We start from the raw sequence: 8,799 nt of genomic DNA, 5'->3' as shown, positions 1-8,799 counted from the left end.
TACCTCCTATAAATGGAATCATACAGTATTTGTCTTTTTGTGATTGTCTCATTGTCCTCAAAATGCATCCTGGTTGCATTTAAAATGTGCCTCATTTTAAATATTTCTGGTGTGTTTTTTTTCTCATAAGAGTTCAAAGAATCCAAGAACACATATAAAGCACAATTTCAAATTAAGTAGGAATCATAAGGTTTTGCCCATCTATTTTGTGGGTTTCCTTAACATGGAAGAAATCATTCTTCTTAGAAATCACTGATAGGGAACCCACTAATTTTGAGGGTGCCTACTCCATGTTTCAATGAATCTCACCATTAAAAGCTAACACTACTCTATGTACTGTTCTGAGATACATTTTTTAAAATCCTAGCATTTGACAGAAATAAAGCAAATACCTAATACCAGTTCAGAGCACTGACTTTTCTTAAAACCTTAAAACATTCTTTAAGTCACCTTTGTTTCTCTGGCAGCTAGCTATTCTCTTCCTTGTACATTAAACTGTGGTTACTTATTAATTACCCACCACAAGATGACCGCAATAACAACGTTTTGCAAATCCTAGCTCTCTGGATAGGGGGATGTAAAGAAGGAGCAGCATAAAAGAGGAAGGTTAGAATCAACCCCCAATAACCAGAAACAAAGAAAGGCAGCTGGGTATCTCAGCGGCTGATGGCTACCTCCTGCACTACAGAGTTCACCATAATGAAGCTCTCAGATGCCAGTGCAGTACGACTGTCGTGTCCAACAGCATCTCGGAAACAGAAAGCCCATTTCCACACATTTTCATTTGTGGTTTGGTCAACAACAACAACAACAAATTGAAAGTGAGGAAAGATAAGGTCTCACTTCCCACGTAGACAAAGATGAGGCTCATCCCACCTTTGTCCTTGTACCCGCACTCCTCAGTTCCACCACACAGCTTTTCCAGTAAAAACTGCATTCACTGTAGCTGGTGTGGCTCTTCCTTGGCCAGGTACAAATGTCTAGACTCCCGAGGGCAAACATGTTTAGCTATTTTTACTAGGGTTGAGCAAATAAGCCCTAAATCTTTCCTTAAAACTTCAACTGATCCTCAATATAACCTTTTGGCAAGTTCCAAAAGGTTTTGTTGCCTTCAGTTTTCAACCTGGTGTTTTCTCTTGTTCTCCTCTTGTCTATTAAGCCAACCTTAGTCATAAAAAACAAATGCTTTCAGAAAGATTTTATCAGCTCTCCATAGAGGATACTAGAAAAAAAAACACCAAACCATGATTATTCTGTGTCAGAGTTACCTAAAAGGTCTTTCTAAATTTTTGTCAGGCAAGTACTCTTCTTTCCACCATAGAACACAAGCAGTACAGATAGTACTGTGGTATTATTACAAAGATTTGCTAACATTTCCTTTTTAGAACAACCCATAAGTATAAACTGAGATGAATAGAAATTCCTTTATATTGAAGAGGCTAATGGTTGAATTTTACTCCTCTATCTACTCAGAGAAAACTTGACACTCTCAGATACCCTTCATATAACTGTTCCGGATGCTAAGGATCCAGGATTAGATTTGGAATCATGACCTGTGTTTTCATCAAAATACATAACTTGATCTAGAATGAAGCTGACCCTCTCCACCCGCAGGCCCTCCAAAATTTTGAGTTATATCCTCTTAGCCTTCCAACTTATGTGTGAGGCACAACTGTACAAAAATAGTAATTCTTATTTTTATTGAATTTATTGGGGTGAAAGCTTACCTAATAATAGACAAACATACAAATTGACTGTACTTTTGCTACACCTTAAGCCACGCCCACCAGCCAATCAGAGCGACTATATGCAAATTAACCCAACCAAGATGGCGACCGGCAGTCATGGAGCTGGAGCGAGCAGGAGGCTTGGTTGCCCCAGTGATGTAAGAAGCCAAGCTTCCTGGCTGGCCGGCTGTTGCCTCCTCTCAAGGCAACAAAGTTTTAATTATAGAAGGTAAATAAACCCCAGATACCTGCTTCCAGTCACCATGGCCACAGAGCTGGAGCGAGCAGGAGGCTTGATTGCCCCAATGATGGAAGAAGCCAAGCTTCCTGGCTGGCTGTTGCCTCCTCTCAAGGCAATAAAGGTTTAATTATAGAAGGTAAATAAACCCCAGATACCTGCTTCCAGTCACCATGGCCACAGAGCTGGAGCGAACAAAAAACAAAAAAAATAAAAGGAGAGGCTGGGGGCTTCAGTCTTCAGGGAGCTAGGTCAGTCTGAAAACAGCCATCATCCCCTCATCCAGGCTGGCCAGGCACCCCAGCAGGACCCCCACCCTGATCCAGGACACCCTTTAGGGCAAACCAGTTGGCCCTCACCCGTGCAACTTTTATAATAAAAGGATAATATGCAAATTGACCCTAACAGCAGAACGACTGGGAATGACTGGTCACTATGACACACACTGACCATCAGGGGGCAGATGCTCAATGCAGGGGCTGCCCCCTGGTGGTCAGTGCACTCCCACAGAGGGAGCTCTGCTCAGCCACAAGCCAGGCTGATGGCTGCCAGCACAGTGGTGGTGGCAGGAGCCTCTCCTGCCTCCTCAGCCACACTAAGGATGTCCAACTGCAGCTTAGGTCTGCTCCCTGCTGGCAAGTGGACATCCCCTGAGGGCTGCCGGGCTGCCAGAGGGAAGTCTGACTACCAGTTTGGGCCCAATCCCCCATGGAGCAGGCCTAAGCCAGCAGGTGGACATCCTCCGAGCGGTCCCAGACTGCAAGAGGGCATAGGCCGGGCTGAGGGATTTCTCCCCCACCCAAGTGCACAGATTTTTGTGCACCGAGCCTCTAGTTGGTTAATACAAATATATAGGTTTCAGGAATAAAATTCTGCAAAACATCATCTGTATATTGTATTGTGTGTGTATCATCCCAGGAACTCATAGGAGTGACTGAGAGACATGAGCACAATGTTGTCCTGTGCTGGTGGTAAAAACCAAACAAACAAAAACAAACCTGAGGTTCATATACTGTCGGGATCTTGTCTGAAAGAGCTTGTCTGAAAGAGCTGGTGGGCTGCTGGGAAATTCTCCAGTTTCCACACATTTCCTTCTCATTACAAGGGGCATTTTCTCACCTCCTTTTAACCTCTAGAGTCACCCTCCCTGCCCAACAAAGCTATTGTGGGAAGGGGAAGAGCACAGAGTACAATTTGTGCCATGTTAGGGAAGGCTTTGGTCTGGGCCCTGTAAGTTAGCAGGTCCAACCTTGGTACTCTGCCGAAGGTGAGATGTGGGTGAGCTGAACCACAGCCTACAAAAGAGGTTTGGCCACCCCAATAAACACTGAATCCTTTGTTTCAGCATCTGAAGGTAACCTACCATTTCTTGGGTGTGGAATATTGGATTAACTTCCTCAAAAATATAAAGAGTTAAAAGAATTTAACCCTAGCCAGTTTGGCTCAGTGGATAGAGCATCAGCTTGTGGACTGAAGGGTCCCAGGTTTGATTCTGGTCAAGGGCATGTACCTTGGTTGTGGGCATATCCTCAGTAGGGGTGTGAAGAAAGCAACTGATCAATGTTTCTCTCTCATCGATGTTTCTAACTCTCTATCCCTCTCCTTTCCTCTCTATAAAAAAATCAATAAAATATATATTTTTAAAAATTTTAGATGCCAGCTTTTTATATAGTAACCATATTCCCTTTTGACATGATTTATTACTAAAGGCCTGGTACATGAAATTCGTACACAGGAGGGGGGGGGGCCTCTCTCAGCCTGGTCTGCACCCTCTCCAATCCAGGAACCCTCAGGGGATTGGGCCTAAACCAGCAGTCAGACATCCCTTTTACAATCTGGGACCACTGGCTCCTAACCGCTTGCCTACCTGCCTGCCTGATTTTCTCTAACTGCCTCTGCCTGCCAGCCTGATGTCCCTAACAGCTCCCCTGCTGACCTGATTGCCCCCTAACTCTTTTGATGACCCGGTTGCCCCAAACTGCTCTCTCCTGCTGGCCTGATCCCCCTAACTCAGTAGTTCTCAACCTTCCTAATGCCTCAACCCTTTAATACAGTTCCTCGTGTTGTGGTGATCACCAGCCATAAAATTATTTTTGTTGCTACTTCATAACTGTAATTTTGCTACTGTTATGAATCATAATGTAAATATCTGATATGCAGGATGTAGTTTCATTGCTACAAATTAAACATAATTAAAGCATAGTGATTAATCACAAAAACAATATGTAATTATATAGGTGATTTCCGATGGTCTTAGGTGACGCTGTGAAAGAGTCATTTGACCCCCAAAGGGGTCACGACCCACAGGTTGAGAACCACTTCCCTAATTGCTCTCCCCTGCCAGCCTGATTGCCCCTAACCACCTCTGCCTCAGCCCCGCCACCATGACTTTGTCTAGATGATGTCCGGAAGGTCTCCGGGTCTAATTAGCATATTACCCTTTTATTAGTATAGATTGTTGTTGTTGGGAACATACTAGCCATTATTTTAGAACATCTATTGTGTGGTTCTTCAATTCTAACAATAACTAACCCTGGACATAAATTTAGTTGCCCCAGTGCTTGCTGCTGAGAGAGTTGCCCATGATTGGGAAACAAATACAAGGTAGCACTGCTGAGAACTGAACTGCTTCTCTGACACCAAAGACTCAAATACTAGTATCTCATTACGCTCAAGTTGCCTTCTCTCCTTTTTTTTTTTTTTAACAATCATTTATTTTCAAGACATACCTAATTCTGTTTGCTCTTCAGGAAGATAACTAGTGAAGTTGATGAATTAATCTGACCAAAGGTAACCCTCCTTCTTCTCCTGAGTAGCCCAGGCATTTGTCACCATTGGCTTTTTGAAATGGTGTCAGATCCAAGAAGGTCATTGGGCATTTCCAATCAGCCATAACGGGAGACTAAAACTCTGACAAAACAGAAGTAATTCAGGGCCATAGAAACCTTATGATTTCTCTCAAGTTAAACAAATATTTGGATGGAAAAACTTTTCATTCTGCCTTCTCACTATGACCCATTGGATTGGGTTGAATCCCCCAAAATCCATGTCCATCTACTAGAACCTAAGATTGTGCTCTTATTTGGAAATAAGGTCTTTGCAGAAATAATTAGTTAAAATGGAGTTATATTAGAGTGTGCCGTAAACCCAATGACTGGGGTCTTGTAAGAGAAGGGAGAAGGTGATTCAGGCACAGGGACATAAAGGAGACATAGGGACCACGGTCACAGAGATTGAAGGGACGCAACCGCAGCCAAAGAACACTGAGGATTGCCAGGAGCCACCAGAGCTAAGAAGGGACAAGGAAGTTTCCTTCCCTTAAAGCCTTCAAAGGGAGCACAGTAGTATATGGTGACAGGAGAAAGTGTGAGTTTGGGTGGTGGGCACACAGTGCAACATACAGATCTTGTAACATAGAAACCCACACCTGAAATCTATATGAACATGTTGACCAATGTCATCCCAATAAATTTAATTAAAAAAAAAAGAAACTGCAAAAGAATTAGTGTATTTCTTTTAAATTTTGCTTTAGATATTTTATGTAAATAAAACCAATTTCCCCAATAAAAACACTATTTAATGAACTGAATCTAATATGCTAAACTAAAACATACATTTTTAGATAAATGAATGCTTTTTAAAATAAATAAATAAATAAACTTCAAAACGGATGAAGGCTATCTTAAAAGTCAACAGTGAGTCACGTGTATATTTGTTCCAGCTAGAAAATGCTTTCAAAGTGTTGTCTGTACAAACGGTTCTTTGCTTAAGGTTTTACAAAACTCAGAGCGAATACTTTCTGAGGATCTTTAGAAAAACACAGTTTGAGTTAAAGTCAGTTGCTTTTTTGGGATAAGCAAGCAGGAGTCTCGGATGGAGTGTGGACATCCCTCCTGGTCCCATTCATTATTAAGGAGAACACAAAAAGACTTCCTCACTGAATAGAAGGATCCTGGTGCTGCGAGTCAGGGGACTTCAACTGAATTACAGCCCAGGCTCTGATATTGATTTACTGTATGACTTTCAGGCAAATATTTCATCTCCTGCTCTTGCAAGTTGCAACTTACTCTTTGCTGTCTAACATTGAACAAGTCATTTTACAATGCTCTACCTCAGTTTCCTCATCTATTAAGTTAAATAATAATGACATCCTCTGTTAAGCCTGCTATGAGGTCTAAACGAGTCAATATAGCTAAAGCACGGAGAACAGTGCCCAGCACAAAGTAGCCGGTATTAGTAATTGCAGGGATACATGTCTTTGCTCCCCTTTTAAGTCTTCAGTTTCTTGGGAACAGGGATCAGACCTTACTCATCTTGGTAACTTTCAAAATACCTAAATATTATTTTGCATGTAGTAGTTGCTCAATAAATATGTGCTGCATGAATGTATACTTCAAGGACAGAAGCTATCTATTATTTAGTTTGTCGGGTTGTGTTCATTAAACTTTTTTTATTTAATCCAGTTATCTGGGAAAGAAAAAGAGAAAGCATCTTTGGGGAAAACATCTGTGAGCAAAGCATTCCCGTGAGAAACTTTCTATCAGGTTGGGAAAATACTTTAGAAATCTTCCCGCGGTAAGGGCAGGAGACCTTTGGTCTTTCTAGACACGTCAGCCTGTGTTCTCTGGGAGCGGCCTGGGATATACCCACGGTGTGGAAGAACCTCATCACCCTCTTGTTCCCCTTCTCTTCTTCTTTTTCCCTCATCCCAGCCCCACACCTCACCCCAGCCTCTTTCTCATACTTCTGGAGACCTCCTTCTCCCAGGAGAATGAACCGAAAATTTTTTTATTGCTTCAGTTTTATTGCTTTTAGCTCTGGAAACGGCGTGCTTCCAGGCAGTAATTATATTCTCTTTATAAATATTATCTCTAAGAGAATAGCAAATAGCTTTTTGCTAATGTTATCTGTCATGCTGTAGCTGCTAAATGCATGTGTCAACTAGAATCTTGAAGTAAACAAAGTTCATAAATTGATTCCTGTAGCATGAGGTAAGTTCTTACTGGACCCTAAAGCCGCTTAGATAAGAACAACTGAGCTGATCATCCAGGCGAGCAATGAGATTAAGAATACAATGGAACGTTCTGAGCCGTCTCCAAGAATTACCGCAAATTCAAAAGAAACACCAACATGTGAAGGTCAGTTGCTTATGAAGAAGCCAGTTACAGGTTACTCAGCCTCCAAGAGGATCATGTGGTATTTTTCAAGTTATCTCCAAGTTAGATTTCCCCATAAAAACAATTCTGGTAGAAGAGGCTTTAACCTTCTCAGCAAAGAGTTCAAGGAATTGTATAGAAGAATATAAATCATAAGTAGCTCTAGTAACATTTATATAAGGTTAGTAGATGGAAATGTTTCTCAAAAAGAAGCTAATATCCACTCTCATATCTTACCTATAATGACAGTGTCACAAGGACAGAATGGTGATTGGATCCCATCTTCACTCAGAGGGGCTCCTCCAGAAAGCTACACGCAATGGCCTTCCAGCCCTAAGGAGTATTAAATGTTGACAAACATCTGCGTACTTTACCTCATGAGGTTCACTTTCTCTCAAGAGTAGCATTCTGTGATGACAAACTGCATACGCTCTGAAGATTGAACTTCATGGAGCTAGACAAGCTGTGTCAGTATTTTCATTGGTAAAATGGACAGTTGTTGCAAAGACTAAAGGAGTTAAGACAACTGAATGACCTGGTGCACCATAAGAGATGAGTAACTCTGTTTCCTACTATCATGTTACTATTATTTAGAATCATTATATTGTTTAAAGAATAATTATTAGGATTATTAGGATTTCATTTATAATTATTACATTATTTAGAATTATTACGTAGCTCTCTCTCTCTCTCTCTCTCTCTCTCTCTCTCTCTCTCTCTCTCTCTCCCTCTTAGCTCTTGTTACCTTAATTTTAGCCCAAGAACTAACAAGCTGTTGCCACCAACTTTACTGTCCTGAAGAGGCATGCTGGCATCCTTCTCTCTATGACCCCAGTAAGGACAAAGGCCAATTCTATTAGCCCTAGAAGGTGGGACTCTCTTCTCTCTCTCTCTGTCTCTCTGTCTCTCTCCCAACTCTCTCGTTCTCTCTCTCTCTCTCTCTCTCTCTCTCTCTCTCTCTCTCTCTCTCCCAAATTAGATGGCCAAACAAGAGTAAAACAATTACAATCTGAAAAAAAAAGGTAACACACTACACAGCATTCCAAATTGACTTATTACTACTTCTAAGGGAACGCAAATAACTCAAATTGCTCCAAATGAAAAAAAGAATTACCCATCTGGGAAGGATTACAAACCTGAAGGAAGCTTTTCTCCCCTCAAATATCATAGAAAGGGATGTCCGCAGGATTCATGGACCATTGAGGGGTTTTGTGCTGCAGTTTTGAAAAAGGGTGCTTAAAAAAAAAAAAGAAAAGAAAAAGGGTGTTTTTAAAAGTAAGAGCACATAAATCCAACCAAAATGTGTTAGAACTGATAATGGGATTGTGAGATTTATATTCCATACACACCTCCTTTTGTTTTATGTGTTTAAATACCCACCATCAGAAAAAAAAAACGCTTTTAAGTTCTAAAAAAAATCTTGCAATTAGAATTAAAAGAAGTCCTGTGTCTAAGTCTACGGCAAGTTGTTAGAGCTTTGAAATACAGAATTTGTAGGGACAGAAATAGCTGTAGGATAAAGGACAAGACAAGAATGTGTATCCATCAGAGTCCAGTTCAGAACGCATACTAATTAGGTTAACAGGTGGAATTTATTATGAAGTAACTGTAATCAGTTATAGGAAACTGGCTAAATAAGTTGTGAGAGGGCTAAAAATGCAAAGGGAGGACATTGAGG

The sequence above is a fragment of the Myotis davidii genome, unplaced genomic scaffold, assembly GCF_000327345.1.
Source record: "Myotis davidii unplaced genomic scaffold, ASM32734v1 scaffold205, whole genome shotgun sequence".
Taxonomy (NCBI): domain Eukaryota; kingdom Metazoa; phylum Chordata; class Mammalia; order Chiroptera; family Vespertilionidae; genus Myotis; species Myotis davidii.
This window is presented reverse-complemented; position numbering follows the sequence as displayed.